We start from the raw sequence: 16,181 nt of genomic DNA, 5'->3' as shown, positions 1-16,181 counted from the left end.
TACGTATTTCTCGGTGGAAAGACGGACACGAGTTCAGGCGACGTTCGCCTTCTTACTTCTCACTGAAACGCATAACGAGAGAGAGAGAGAGAGGAGTGAAGCGTCCTCTTCTATAAAGCTTCTATTTAGAGGGCGCGAGTCCATCCGAAAGCTCCAACCCTGCGCGGGGAGGACGCTTCGGAGGACGAGAAGCAATCCTTCAGGATTCGTGCACGTGCACGCACTTAGGCAGTCTGGGGATTTTCATCAGAAACTGCCGAAGGCACGCCAGATCGGTGGGGGTTCCTCGTAACCCTCCTTCGGCTTTCGACATGCTCTCTCCCTGGTTCTGGGAGTCAAGCAGAGGTCCCGGCCTAGAGGCGAACGAGGCCGATCTGACGCACCCTCCACTACACAAGGGGTATTACTGCACTTCTGCACTTCACTTTTACTCTCTAAAGCAAGCACTTTCGATTCTAAGTTACGAATCGAAGGAGTATCAGAGAAAGGGCAATTTCTCTACAGACACTGCTTAGGGCCCGAAGGCAACACTGCAGGGTTAGGAGTAACAATTACAGAAGTAGCACTTCACAGCAATGAAGGAGAGCGAGCACCTCTCGTAGACATATACATAGCCGTAGGCCATACTACAGGGTTATTGCAAAATAAAGTCTACAGGAAGGTTAGCAGGTTCACTACCTGACTTTTGTTTACTGATTAATTGCGTACATACGAATCATACGTCTTCCTTACGGAATTAGACATGTTTACTGATTAATTGCGTACATACGGAATAGAAACAAACTCACACTCCTTACATGACAAATCTCAACAAAGAAGCAAGACCCATACCCCTCGTACATACCAAGTGCGAATCTACCGAAGCTTTCAGTGCACACACCCTATCTTTGCAGACAACCCCGTCTGAAACTAGCCTAACTAGATTCAGATATTTTATGCAAAAATGAATCAAATTCAAATCAATTTAAGATAGCGTATGCCTAGCCACAATCCAAGTAAATAAATCAAAAGACAATTAGGATACTTAGCGGCAATGAAGTTTCCAAAATCCTAAGACGGAGGTACTGAAAACAGGTGTTTTCAGCACCGGCGACAGAAAAATTATGAATAGAAAATGGGAATGATTCCTGATACCCGCCTCCCAGCGGCGGGAATGGGTACTAACCACCTGACTCCCACTGCGTGTGTCGTAAGTGTTTAAATTTCTGTTGGATTCGGAAAATACAGCTATATATATCTGACAGGTAAGTTTCATGAACAAAATAAAGTTTATCATTCAGGGGCCTACTACAATGCCATTGTACAAATATTTAACTCATCCACACCTATGACAATTTGTCATTCAGTACACCTTTATGATCTATAAAACCAGCAAACTGCTGCATTTCCATACAGATTCATGGGATCCAAGAAAAATTTTTACGGATCAGACATGAGGTCTGTTTTCTAACATGGACTTTTATAGGGCCTATACTACATGCTTGTGGTTTTCAATTACCTGTTCTGGGACAACATGACAAAAGTTAGATATCTTGTGCTTCACAGCTTCATCAATTGGTTTTTCAGAGCGACAGACTATGAAATCTGGGCCAGACCCAGTCCTCTCAGTTTCTCTTACACTAGCTTGAGTAGGTTTGGTCTTGTGTTCCAGTGGATGAAGGTTGTGGCACTAGAGAGACATGGACCACACATATATTCTCCCTCTGCAAAGATGGAGACTTGTTACACAAAAAGGTAATTCACGACTCAATATATTCACAATAAGCATTTATACAGTTCAATTGTCTTAAGTTATGAAGACTCCAACCATCTTTAAACAAAACAATTAATTTAATAAATTCCAAAGCTATTAATACAGATACTCTATATAGATAATGTGCACATTTACTAACCTTTACTCTAAACTGAAACTGTCGAAAAGCCTCAACAAAAGGCATACCCTCTATGTCACCAATTGTCCCACCAAGTTTCAATAATACAAACTTCAGGATCAGCTTGGTCACCGTCAACAGGCCGTAGGGCTACAGTTTCAACCCATTCTTGTATGGCATCTGTTACATGGGGCACAACCTACATGGAAAAAATACAATAAAAACATCAATATGTTTCAGATTGTCTAAGAGCCAAACCACCTTTTTCATATCGTTTTCATACTGGTAGCCAAATGTAGGAAATGTAATTCTACCAATTAGGCAAAATTATTTATTTATTACAAACCTAAATAATTTTCTGAAATGCTTTTAAGTTATGCATGCAGTTAGAATATGTATTAGACCACAACCTTAAAATAAAGTCACCGATCTGAGGCTTAATTTAGCTTCTCACACACGGTAACTAGCTGAATGTGCCGTCTCTTTTCAGCCTCATGGTCCAAATATTATTTGTATTCTAATTTTTCTAATGTTTCCCAGTTGTCTTGGCCAATTCATCATTTTCCCTATTTTAGTTTCCTAATCCTAAATTTAATTTTACTCCCTCATATCAACAAAATTTGCTACAATATATTTTCCATCAAAACAAACAAGACACTGTGGCCAGTAATTTCCTTCCAAACCTTTGAACAGCACAAACTGTACAAATACTACTTTAATGGCAAAACATTCAATCTATTCCCCTTCATAAATAATGTTTTCCTTTTACAAGAAGCAAATCTTAAAATATGCCTCCTTTAAACTTGAACATCCATTTGGACCTCTACAACTCTTTCTTCTGTAAATAAAACCAACTGCTCATTCCTTTGAAAACCACTGGTCTTTCAGCCCAATGCAATGGTTCAGAGTTGATTACATGTTTGTACTGTGTACTGCAAACCATTTACTTTCTATTAAAGATGCATATGAATAATGAATCTCATTAGCCCAGGACAGGTTTTCAAGATGATGAGGGAAAATGGAAGTTAAAAGATTAATTTAAAGGAAATGACCCAGGATGCCTACTGTCCATAATTCAAAGGCAGAGTCCACCTGGTCAAGAACTTCCTGCATAAATTTTGCTTATGGTTTTCTCACTTCAATCTTTTTATTTACTTTTTCTCCATTCTAATGTCTGAAACAGGCAAGCCCTTTTAATCCTGAAATTTGATCCAATTAGTCTAAATACTGATCAACCAAGTATGTACTTTAAATTTGTTTCAATGTTGGACTTTTCCACCTTACCTCAAGGATGCACACTGATATGTACCGATAATACTCTTCCAGAACATTACGAAACCTATTCCCTTCTCAACTTTACCATTAATCTGAAAACTGAAAAGTCCTAAATAAAGCTTAGTAGCACCGACAAACATATCCTATCAACGAACAAGTAATTTTCTAACAGTTCACTTTTCAATGCACCCACGCAACCACTCAGTGGAAAGAGGTAGGATACTATTTGGAATCCTAACTGTTCACTTTACCCTTCCAGTCCCTATATCGGTTCAATAAAATAAGGACAAAATAATTCACTAATCTGTAGTCACATTAGAAACTAACCTGCTATATGCATCACATTCCCTTTTACATAACCCTCTTTAACTTCAATGCAAGGAGTTTTTTTAATAATGCTTTGTTTGTTTGTTTGTTTGTATGGTGCTTTTACATTGCATGGAACCAGTGGTTATTCAACAACGGGACCAACGGCTTTATGTGACTTTCGAACCACGTCGAAAGTGAACTTCTATCACCAGAAATACACATCTCTCACTCCTCAATGGAATGGCCGAGAATCGAACCCACGACCACTGAAGTGAGAAGCAAACACCAAACCAACCACGCCACCGAGGCGCTTTATTTTTTTTTTTTTTTTTTTTTTTTTTAAATAATGCAATCCTGAAAAAGTAGGGTGAATCACAAACTGACTAAGGCTCAAACACTTACCTGAACATTTTTCCCTAAGTAGTCTCCTCGTCTTTCTTTATTGATAACAGATTGATAGATCTTCCCAGTTGTTATATTGTTATCACGGTGCAAAGTGACGTCAAGAAAACGTTCATAATTGCCTAAGTCGAGATCCACTTCACCTCCATCATCCAGGACAAAAACCTCTCCTGGAATGGTTTTCAGATTAACAACAACCACAGAGACTGATTTTTCTATGAAATATTTTCAGGCACTCCTTTGTGCATTCAATTTTCTGTTAGATGTCCTTCAAAACCTCTAAAAATATATAGCTTTTTATGACAAATGCCATTTGATTTGGAAAAGCCGTAATTTCAATCACAGCATATTACTATGTTAAAGATGTAACATTAAATAGTTGAAAATGCTAAATTCTGGTGTTATCCCTTCCAATTTTACACTGATCTACCAACTGAAAAATAATGCATAACAGTAATTTACGTTACTCTTAATATATCATACATACATCATTGAAGTCTGTCTTCAACAAATATAACCTGAAAATTAAACCAAATCATCAGCAGAAAACTATGAACTTACCATGTTCATAAGGGGAAAAGGTTCCAGCATCAATATTGATGTAGGGGTCAATTTTTATTGAAGTGACATGTAGCCCACAGTGCTTCAGAATAGTTCCAATACTGGATGCAATGACTCCTTTCCCTATACCCGATATTACACCACCAGTAACCAAGATGTACTTCATTGCAGAAAATAGTCCTGTAAAACAGATCAGATTATGGGACTGTGACTGTGAAAACTTGCGTTAACATCATTTCATATGTGAAATTATTGAGAAATACTGTATTCTAAGACAGTCAGTCTAAAAATTAAAGAAATTACTACAACCACAGTAGTAATTACTCTATCAGTTCATGTTCCATATTAGCAACAAGCATAACACTTGTCAGTTTCATTTGCAAAAAGAATGAAACTGACATGTGTTTTGCATGTTGTTAAAATAGGGGAACATGAAACTGATAGAGTAATTACTACTGTGATTGTAGTAATTTCTTTAATTTTTCGACTGACTGTCTTAAAATACAAATTTCTGGATGCGTTTAAGTAAAAGATAATCATCCAGCATACAAAAATGACATTAAATCAGGCCTGTAAACGGTGGTCTTCTTCAATAAAAACCTAAATAAAACACTAAATAACACAGCAGACAAATTATCTTTTATTAAGTTTACAAAAATTGCACGCTAGTTAGAGGCAGACTTCAAGTTAATTGCATATTACAGTGAACATCTGTACCAGACTACTTAACACACTGTAACTTGCACAATTTGTGAGTGAATACAGATGCTTCAATAACAATGACAAAAAAAAATTATACAAAGAAAAATAAATATTAATGTAATTTGTTAAAAACAGAACACATAAGTTAGTAGACAGGGCTTTGTAATATATAGAGAAAAAATATTTAGCTACAAATAAACAATGAAAAAGATATCTTCTTCATTTAAGAAAGTCACATTTTTCAATACGTTGTCCTTGGAACTCTAATATGAATTAGAGAAATTAGCTACTTTGAGAAAAACCTCTAAATATCTAAGTGGAGGCGATATTGAACATTACACTGATGAACTTTATGATATACCTATACAGAACTATCGAGCCCAAGTGTAGTGCAATTACCTAGTAGTATATCCAAGAAAATTCTAGCAGGCACCATGGGAATATATCAATATAGGCTAAACAACAAATAAAACCCTAACAGAAAATGGGGATAATGTTTAAAACAGATGTGATAAAATACTGAATGGCCACTTGGCATCACCTTTACCGTAGTCCGACCACCTTCTCGTAAAATCGTTAATTATGGCATTAATTTGCGACTTGGTTCATTCGGTATTTAACCCCTATGAGGGTAACAAAGCAGCATGCTTTTTGCATGGAAAATTTTTTAGTCATTAGCCTCGTACAAATTACTAAGCTAGGTTAAACTATGGCTCATTTTTTTGCACTTTATAAAAGAAATGCCACTAATACATCGTATTGCAACCTATACCTGGAATGAACGAGATTAATAAAATATTAGGGGAGGGGTCAAGTATGGCCCCATTAACCTAAAATGGAGCTGCTCTGAGCTAGGGTACACGGAGGCAAAGTTCATGAGAATGCTGTCAACGGGATATTTCGAGTTACCTCACGTGAAGTATGGGGTTTATTTAAGTAGAGAGAATGAAAATGCGGTCCATGGGTCATAAGGGCAATGCGACCTCCTGAACCAGGTCGCCATGCAATGCGACTTTGACAATATGGAACATGAGCTGGGGCTACTCAACCTCCCTTCCAGAAGACTATATTCTGCAACAGTTGACATAAAATATGAACGTTACTCCCACAAAACTCGGCTACGGTTGATCAAAATGCAAAATCCAACTTACTATAAATAAATTATATCCTTGGAAGAGCGTTCTTTGGAGGTTGGAAGGAGTAGCACTGCAATTTCTCGTCAAACTGAGCGCAGTCGACGCGCGGTGCTGAAGAAAACATGGTGGGATAACTTCCACGAACTGGAGTTAGATTTTCATCTCGGAAATTGGTAGTGTCCTTGGTAATTCCTGTCATTCTTTCTTTCGTCTTGCTTTTGCGCCTTACTTTAGTTCTATCATCACTGGTAATTTCTGGATAACTTTTGCTGAAGTAACCTTTTCCCCCCAAAACGATGGCTCTGCAGAAAAACAAAGTTGCAAGAGTAACTGCATTGTTCATCGTTTAGGTATCATCTGCAAAATCAGGATGAATCATCTGCTGGTAACCCTTCTGACCGGGATAATCTACATCAAATACTATGACTATGATATAAAGTAATACTTTGGATATTGTTGCTTGAGAATACCTTAGATTGAGACACCATGTTCTGTGTATCAAGACAGTAAAATTTTTCAGTCCTGGGAGGACGAATTATTCTGTACATAACTGTCAGGTGCAGGATTGGGCATCGGATAAGATTATTATTGTTATCATTATACCATTACCTTGAAAAATGATGGTATAATCCGAGGCATCCTCAGCCATGTACTTTTTAGGCAGGCCTATAACAAGAGAGGCTTTCCCTTGATGGGATTCTGGACTGCCCATAGGTTAGTGTCCTTATCCTAAGGTGGTGGTGCCAGTGGAGTGGAATCGTCCACTTCTCAAATCTCCCCATTTAGAACTTGATGACGTAAAGTACAATTTTAACGATTTCAGTTCTTGTTTTAATTCAACCGTTATGTGCTCTAGAATAGTGTTATTTATTTATTCATCAGCGTTTTTTCTACAAAGGTAAGTTAGTGACTTGAAAAATGAAATCACTGCGCATTATTTCAGAATCTCTCATCTCATTAAAAGGAAAATTAGATCACTTGTCGAACGCTCTCATACTGTGTGGGGTAGATAATTTTTTAACAGTGTTCATTATTCAAATTCTCATAAAATATGATTATTGGATATTTTCACCTTGAATAATCCTTCCTCCCAACACTTCGGTGTTTTAGCCTCCTCTCACCACTATCGTCATCAATTCTTTCCACTCAAAATCGTCTCATTCATCTTTTGACTTACGCAAACATTTTAACCATATTTTCATTTACATAATATCTCCATATTTCTTACACGCTATTCTCTTGCGCCCTTAGACTACATCAACAGTATTTAGCCTTTCGTGTTTCACTTGCATTAACATCCAAGCTGTTCTTAGGCACACACTCATACACTATATATATATATATATATATATATATATATATATATATATATATATATATATATATATATATATATATATATATATGGGGATACAATCCACAATGAAGTAAATTCCTCTTGTAGTTTAAAAAATATATAGTTCTTGTATAGGATTAGAGCTTTCGACCATCAACTGTGGTCTTGTTCACTAAAGTGAACTTTAGTGAACAAGACCACAGTTGATGGTCGAAAGCTCTAATCCTATACAAGAACTATATATTTTTTAAACTACAAGAGGAATTTACTTCATTGTGGATTGTATCCCCATTTACTTAGAGGTACGACATAGTACCTGGCTTCTTCAATATAATATATAATAATATTATATCTATATATATATTAATAATATATATATATATATATATATATATAATATATATATAAAGGTATAAGCCACGAAGGAAAAATACGACGGAGTTCCGCAAGATCTTTGACTGAAACGTCCTTTACCTTTCTCAGCAGACAAGAGAAGACGATAGATTGACGGATTAAGAAAATCTGCCGGTATATAGACTGGCATAGAAAGACCATTAACAGAAGGGAGTAGAAGGACATGTTCCACATTGTCCTGCAGTGGACTAGCAACTTCTGATGATGATGATGATTATATATATATATATATATATATATAATATATATATATATATATATATATATATATATGTATGTATATGTATATGTATGTATGTATAATAAAAGGAGCCCATCAAAAACACCAAAATATAAAGAAAAAATACTATATTTCAGAGACTGCTGTCTCTCTCTTCAGGTAGATGAATGAGAAAAGTTTACAGAAAGGTGGTATTTATTCCAAGAGGTCCATCTACAGGTAAGCCAATTTAGGTCACCCCCGCTGATAATCTTCCTTTAATCTTCTTAAGCGTTAGTTGAATAAAAAATCTTGTCGATCACATCTAAATCCCATGCTCCTTTTGAGATGTTCATTACCTGCCTCTCTTTTATTAAGGCCGATTCCATCATTTGACTCTTGTACCGGCAGTTGCTGCTATAAATTATATGTGACAAAAATTCCAGTTTTATTCTATGGTTATGTTCATTTATATGGTTGAAAACAGCTGAGCTCTGTTGTCAATACCTAACTGACCATTTGTGTTGTAATTAATCTCTGGTGAAGTGATTTTCCTGTAAATCCAATGTAAAATTGGTCCACAGTCCTGGCATGGGATTTCATAAACTCCTGTGTCCCTGGGGATGTCTTTTGTTGGACGTTAATCAGGGATTTGCTAGGGTGTTTGGGCAAGTAAATGCAAAAGGGTTAGATTTCCGAGGGTCAGGTGTGGAATTTTTATCTTATTGTTGGGTGTATCTCTGGTCTTTTCTTTAGGAGGTTGGTAGAAAATTACGTATGCTTTGTGAATTGCTTTCTCAATTATATGGTCAGGATACTTTAAAGACGAAAGTTGCTTACGAATTAGTTCAAGTTCTTTTTCCAGGAAATCTGGGGAACCAATTCGTAAGGCTCTCAAGATAACTGGTTTTGCAAATCTACTGTAATAAATGCAATAAACCCAAAAACCTACTGTGGATGAGATATGTAGATGATATTCTAACATTTTGGGATAATAGGTGGGGCAATTTTAATGAACTCCTTTCAAAATTAAACGGATTAGTGCCCAGTATCAAATTTAAAGTTGAATGGGAAACAGACAACAAAATTCCTTTTCTTGATGTTTTAATAATCAGAGACACGACAGAATACAAATTTACCATATACAGAAAACCAACGTTCTCACTTTCATACATTCACTACTTTAGCTATCACGACATTGCTATCAAGATAGGTGTAGCCAGGCAACCACTTCTTAAGAGTCTTACGAATTGGTTCCCCAGATTTCCTGGAAAAAGAATTTGAACTAATTCGTAACCAACTTTCGTCTTTTAATAAAGTTAATCCTAACCAATATAATTGAGAAAGCAATTCACAAAGCAAAACATAATTTTCTACCGACCTCCCAAAGACAAGACCAGAGATACACCCAACAATAAAATAAAAATTCCACACCTGGACACGATTAAGACGGTGACTCAGACCCTCGGAAAATCTAACCCTTTTGCATTTACTTACCCAAACACCCTAGCCAAATCCCTGATTAACGTCCAACAAAAGACATCCCCAGGGACACCAATGGGTTTATGAAATCCCATGCCAGCCAGGACTGTGACCAATCTTTACATCGGATTTACAGGAAAAATCACTTCACCAGAGATTAAACCAACACAAAACGGTCAGTTAGGTATTGACAACAGAGCTCAGCTATTTTCAACCATATAAATGAACATAACTATAGAATAAACTGGAATTTGTCACATATAATTTAGCAGCAACTGCCGGTACAAGAGTCAAATGATGGGATCGGCCTTAATAAAAGAAAGGAGGCAGGTAATGAACATCTCAAAAAAGGAGCATGGATTCAGATGTGATCGACAAGATTTTTATTCAACTAACGCTTAAGAGGATTAAAGGAAGATTATCAGCGGGGGTGACCTAAATTGGCTTACCTGTAGATGGACCTCTTGGAATAAATACCACCTTTTCTGTAAACTTTTCTCATTCATCTACCTGAAGAGAGAGACAGCAGTCTCTGAAATATAGTATTTTTCTCTCTATATTTTGGTGTTTTTATGGGATCCTTTTATTTAGATGGAATTCTGTTGTAACCGAACATTTTTACCAGTCATATATATATATATATATATATATATATATATATATATATATATATATATGTATTATATATTATGTATATATATATATATATATATATATATATATATATAATATATATACATATATAAAGGTATAAGCCATGAAGGAAAAATATACAACGGAGTTTCTGCAAGATCTTTCGACTGAACGTCCTTTACTCAGCAGACAAACTCATTCAGTCGAAAGATCTTGCAAAAACGCCATCGTTTATTTTTCCTTCGTGGCTTATACCTTTATATATAATATATATATATATATGTTATTATATATATATATATTATATATATATAGATACTATATTATATATATAATCATCATCATCAGCCGTTGCTAGTCCACTGCAGGACAATATGGAAACATGTCCTTCCACTCCCTTCTGTTTATGGTCTTTCTATGCCAGTCTATTGCCGCAAATTTTCTTAACTCGTCAATCCATCGTCTTCTCTTCCTTCCCCTGTTTCGTTTGCAATCTCTAAGGACACATTCCGTTATTCTTTTTGTCCATCCTATTATATGACATTCTCATTAATATGTCCTGCCTACGTCCATTTCTTTTTTTATTGTGAGAATATCCTCTACTATAATTTGTTCTCGTATCCACGTCACTCTTTTTCTGTCTCTTAGTGTTATTCCCATCATTATTCTTTCCATAGCTCTTTGAGTTGTAACTAGCTTATATATATAGATATATATATATATACTATACTTATAGATATATATATATCTATATATAATAATATATATACATACATACACTATATATATATTATATATATAATATATATATATATATATATATATATATATATAAAATTTACGAACAATACTGTCTGCCAAATTTTTAAAGGTTAGTACAAAATAACGTTTCAGCGCTCAAATATGCAGTACAATGCATATACACCCAAAGATATACGTGCACCTGCATACATTTCTTTGCTAATTCCATACTGATATCACTCGATTTTTCCAGTTATTTTCGATTTCTCTGTCCGGTGCAGTATCATTGTAGACCACAAAGGTTCTGTCTAAATAGACAGATGAATGAGTTTGGTCTGTCAAGAACTTTACTTCACTTCATCCTGTGTTACATTACGGCATTACTCTTAACTTAGAGACGTATCAAACAAATTCCATATGGCAATCGTCTCTCCTTTGACAGACAACAGAAGATTACATAAGCGTGTTTACGTTGTTTGGCCTCTAATTCTTACCTTGACGGACTTTCTAATGTCAGAAAGTGTATGCAACGAACCTTGCTTATTTCCTGTTTTACTTTGTTATTAGATCGTACTATAAATTTATTACAGCAGTGCATCGTTGAGGCTTTGGTTTGCTTGATAAATAAATATTTCCGTTTGTTAGTTACTAATTCGTTGATTTATGTGAACTAAGGCAATGATAAGCAACGCTGTAGTACTACTTAGAGTGTACTATGTTGCTGATGAGAGCCCACATTTCCGTTTCATATCTCGGTCACCTATTTTACGAAGTGAGGGTTGTCAGACGGCTTAATCTTTAACAATATAATTTTTCTTTAAGCATACTATATCTAGCTGACACAAAGACACGAATATAACTTCTGTATTTTTCCTTATTTCACAAATGAAATGAGAAGAGGAAAAGTCATTTTATCTTATGATCAAATTTAAAATGATGTTTTCGGTTTAGTTTCGCATTCACCTAGTAGTATTGATGCCATACATTTACGAATGCCCTTAACATTGATCGACGAAGAATTTGAAATATTAGTGTTCTGCACTACCGTTTTAAAAGACATTTCCCGTAACTAAAACACGTAGCTATCATTTGTTTGACCAGACTTCTCCGTGTGACAAGTGTTTTGTCCCAAAAGCTAAAGGGAGCCAAAATATTTAACATTATCCTCAATTAGACGTCTAGTCTGCATGCAAATAATTTTATTTCCTTCTGCATATTCATTGAACTGCTTTGATTCGGTTAACCAGCGTATCTTCGACGCACCGGAGTTACGCTGGACCATACTTACTGTAGATATTGCATTACACAAGGGATGCTACATGACGCATAGCCTAATACGAAGGGGAACATTGTAAGGCTTCGCCATATACGCAAGATGGACAGCCTCTGTTGTAAAAACGTCAAAACACCTGAAAGTTGGGTTCATTGTGGATGATGCTACTGAATTTTATGGCCTACAACCTCGGATTATAATTCAAACAAAAAATCAGTTTTAAAAATAATTATGTAAAAGAGGATGAACTTTCGAGATTGGTCTTCAAATGAAGGGCTTACATGGGAAGCCAGTTTAAGTCGGTTGGCTTGTTATTTTTAGGTAACTGCGGGATGATGACGCAAGTCGAACATAAGGTAATACTTGACTTTCGCATCAGTTTTAAAAATGCTACAGTTATGAAATACGTACATCACCTGAGTTCTATATTCAGTCTTATTTAAAATTGTTTTAACCGTGATATTGTAAAAGGCGCGCTTTAAAAAATGGAAATAAATTGTTCATTTACTGACGCGTTATTATAACCACTGAAATCTGGCGAAACGTCATTCATCATCTCCCTCTCGACTTATCTGAAGATGTCTAACTGTTGCCAACATGACACCGTTTACATAAATCTTAAGAAATACACTTTTTTTCTCTAAAAGGTCCATTTACTTCGTTAAGTAAAACCAGTCTGAAACGCAATGAATCGAAAGTACCTACGTACGTACGTACGTGTGTGTGTGTGTATGTGTGTGTGTGAAGTATCCTTAGCTATTAATCGTTGTAAACAGTTTTGCAAGAAGTTTAGAGATGATAAACTGTAGGTCATCACTGGAGTGTGGAATGGCTGGTACTTGAGCACGAGCTTGCTCATAGAGCAGCCAATATTTTGCAAGATGTTAGGGTGTTCATTGGGATCATTAAGAGACACAGTAGAAACTACTGAGAGTTTGTTAGCGTTAGTAAAAGGGGAAAGTTAATGGTGAACGTGAGTAAATGGAAGATTATAAGGATTAAGGAAACCAGGAAAATGAAACAATGAATGGTAATGTAGATAGTGGCAGAGATTTTGGAAGGAAGGGTCGAGGCTATAATCATGGAGACGATTGGTTGCATTTAAGATAAGAGGTATTAGGGTCCATCGCACTGCTCATAAACCTCCTTAGTTGCCGTATTGAGTCGACTAATGTGGAAGTTTTCTAACAGGCGCCATCCCCAAAATAAGTAGCTAGCACACAACTTGTTAGCCATCAAAAAGTAAACATATTGTTCATTGCGTATTCATAGCTTAACAATTTTTCCTTACATGCAAGAATCAGCTTCAAAAGTAGCAGCAACCTTGAGGAAAAGAAAACACGAGCATCTCCGACACCAGTTAATACTTGTTTTCCTTCTCTTATATGGCCTAGTTCTGAGTAGTTACGTCTCGCCCGTTACCATGAAATCCTTAATTAAACTCACGGAATATCGTAGGCTATACCCTGTATTTCCCCAGAAGATGGTTGCAAAGCCCCATAATTCATTTTGACTGCATATCCTTTAAAATGGTATAAATTCCGTTCCTGGATATAATTGTATACCGTTATGAAGTTAGGTAAGCGTATAAAATTTGCAGTTTCAACGGTAGATTAATTTGAAAGCAATTATCGTGGCTCTGGCGCCTAGCGTGCAGTGACGTCCCAAAACATGATGCAGTACTTTCTTTCCTACTCCGGTAATTCCCGGCGATTTTACTGCGAAGAGATTAGCCTTCTATGAAATTGCACAGCTTCCAAGAATATGTAAAATGGTTTCTCTGTGCAAGGCAACAAATGACAAGCAATGGGAAAATTGCAAAGGCAAATGTATGGCAGAGAAATGGAATGACTGGGAATCACCATAAACTTTCATATAGTTGTCGCTCATTACTTTTCTTTGGCTACCTTGATATGTTCATCGAATACAACAAATTATAAAAGAATTATTGTTTCCACTATTCTAGTTTTAATCAACAGTATCAGAGGCACGGAGATTCAATGTTAAAATACGGATTTTTACCACCGATGACATTATCGTTTATTAGTATCATTATTATATAATAATTTTCTCTCATTACGTATTTTCTCTACAGCAGTTTATTTATTTGTGTTACATGATCATTAATCTTCATTAATTTGTAACGTTATGTTTTTATACAGTAGGTTCTTTTCTCTGTCTTGTTACGAAATATAGTCATTATCATAGATATAAAGGGCATTTACCAATTCTATTGAATTTTACATAGATATGATGCAATCTAAGTCTTGATCCATATTATAATAATAATATAGAATTTGGCCACAGGCCAAGGACTGGGACCTATGAAGTCATTCAGCACTGAAAGGGAAACAAACAGTAATGTTTGAAGGGCGTAATGGGAGAAGAACCTCACAGTTGCTCTATGAATCAATTATTAAGAGGGTGGAAATTAAGATGGAAGAAAGATAATATGAATGGAGGTACGATAAAAGAAATGAAAAGGGTTGCAGTTATAGGTCAAAGGAACTCTGCAAAGAACCTCAACTAATAATGGAATGGAATAGAAATTTAGGCTTGAAGCCAAGCACTGGAATCCATAGGGATTATTCAGCGCTATGATGAAACTGGTTTGACATGAATATTTATGTTGATGATTTTATAAACTAAAATAAATACAGGCGATTTTAAGATTATGATAAAAACGGATATCCGTCATAAAAATTATAACTGCATTTCATGAGTGCAAACAAGAGTAAAAAACATATACATACATATACCATACACATACTCATTCTTATAAGTATGCTTATATAAACAACTTTAGTGTATACACTACACTTTGCAACGTACCGGCGGTCAATATTAAATTTCATTAAAAGGTTAATGTCTCTAAGGAATCCAACAATTCTATTAATAGCTACATCCGGACCAAGCAGTTCTACTATATCCCTGCCCACTGACCCCATGTCCTCTGTCGTGCCGCAGAATACTTATGGCAATGGCATATAATGTGCTCCACAGTAAGAGGAGAGTCACACTGCATACAGACTGGTGCAGGTACCCCCTCCAACAGGAATCGGTGGGTCAATCGAGTATGGCCAATTCTTAGACGACATAATACAGTTTCTACCCTACAGCGCATTGGGTGTGGTGCACTGACAGCACTACCCCAACGGGAGGATAATGATAATAATAACCCTGCAATTACATACCACAATTTTTAGAAGTACATTACCACGTTTTCAATATCTTCTGCCCAAGTGAAGAGTCGGCTCCTGTTTCCAAAGCCATTACTCCAAAGTACCACTCATCTAAGTTTTATCTTCTTCTAACGAGCTGAAAGAAATACTTCTGTACAGTATGAATATGGCGTTGAACCTAATAACAAACAACAGCAAATGCATAGTTATTTAACCCATATTTTGAAATATTTTACTTGAATTGGCAGTTAAAGTTAGGAAGTTGCACTATGAATCTGTAGTTAAGAGAGGGTGGAAAGTAATGTGGAAGAATGAGAATATGAAGGAGGTACAGTAAATCGAACGAAAGGGGGCTGTAGCTAAGGGCCGAAGGAACGTTGCAAAGAACCTTATGTAATGCCTATAGTGCACAGCACAAGGTGCACTGTCGGCACTAACCTACTACAAGGAATATTTTACTTGTGAATGACACTGGATTGGGTTAAGTGGAAAATTATACAGTAAATAATAGTTACCTTAAGGACTGAATATCAAATCCTTTCTGTAAGTAACATGTACTTATAGGTTTGACCATTTTAGCACTACTATTTATGAATGAATGTACTAGTAGTAAAATCTTTCACTGTACTTGAAATGTAATAATGGTCATTGTTAACGTGTTTAGT

The 16,181-nt window shown here is 35.9% G+C and overlaps 1 pseudogene; it reads right to left on the bottom strand.

The window, feature by feature from the left end:
* The window catches only part of LOC135200003 (CTP synthase 1-like), a 155,460-nt pseudogene that overhangs the window by 14,115 nt on the left and 125,164 nt on the right, over window positions 1–16,181 (bottom strand).

This window comes from Macrobrachium nipponense, chromosome 26, assembly GCF_015104395.2.
Source record: "Macrobrachium nipponense isolate FS-2020 chromosome 26, ASM1510439v2, whole genome shotgun sequence".
Taxonomy (NCBI): domain Eukaryota; kingdom Metazoa; phylum Arthropoda; class Malacostraca; order Decapoda; family Palaemonidae; genus Macrobrachium; species Macrobrachium nipponense.
Note: the sequence above shows the minus strand (reverse complement) of the source record. Positions and strands in the feature narration are given on the sequence as shown.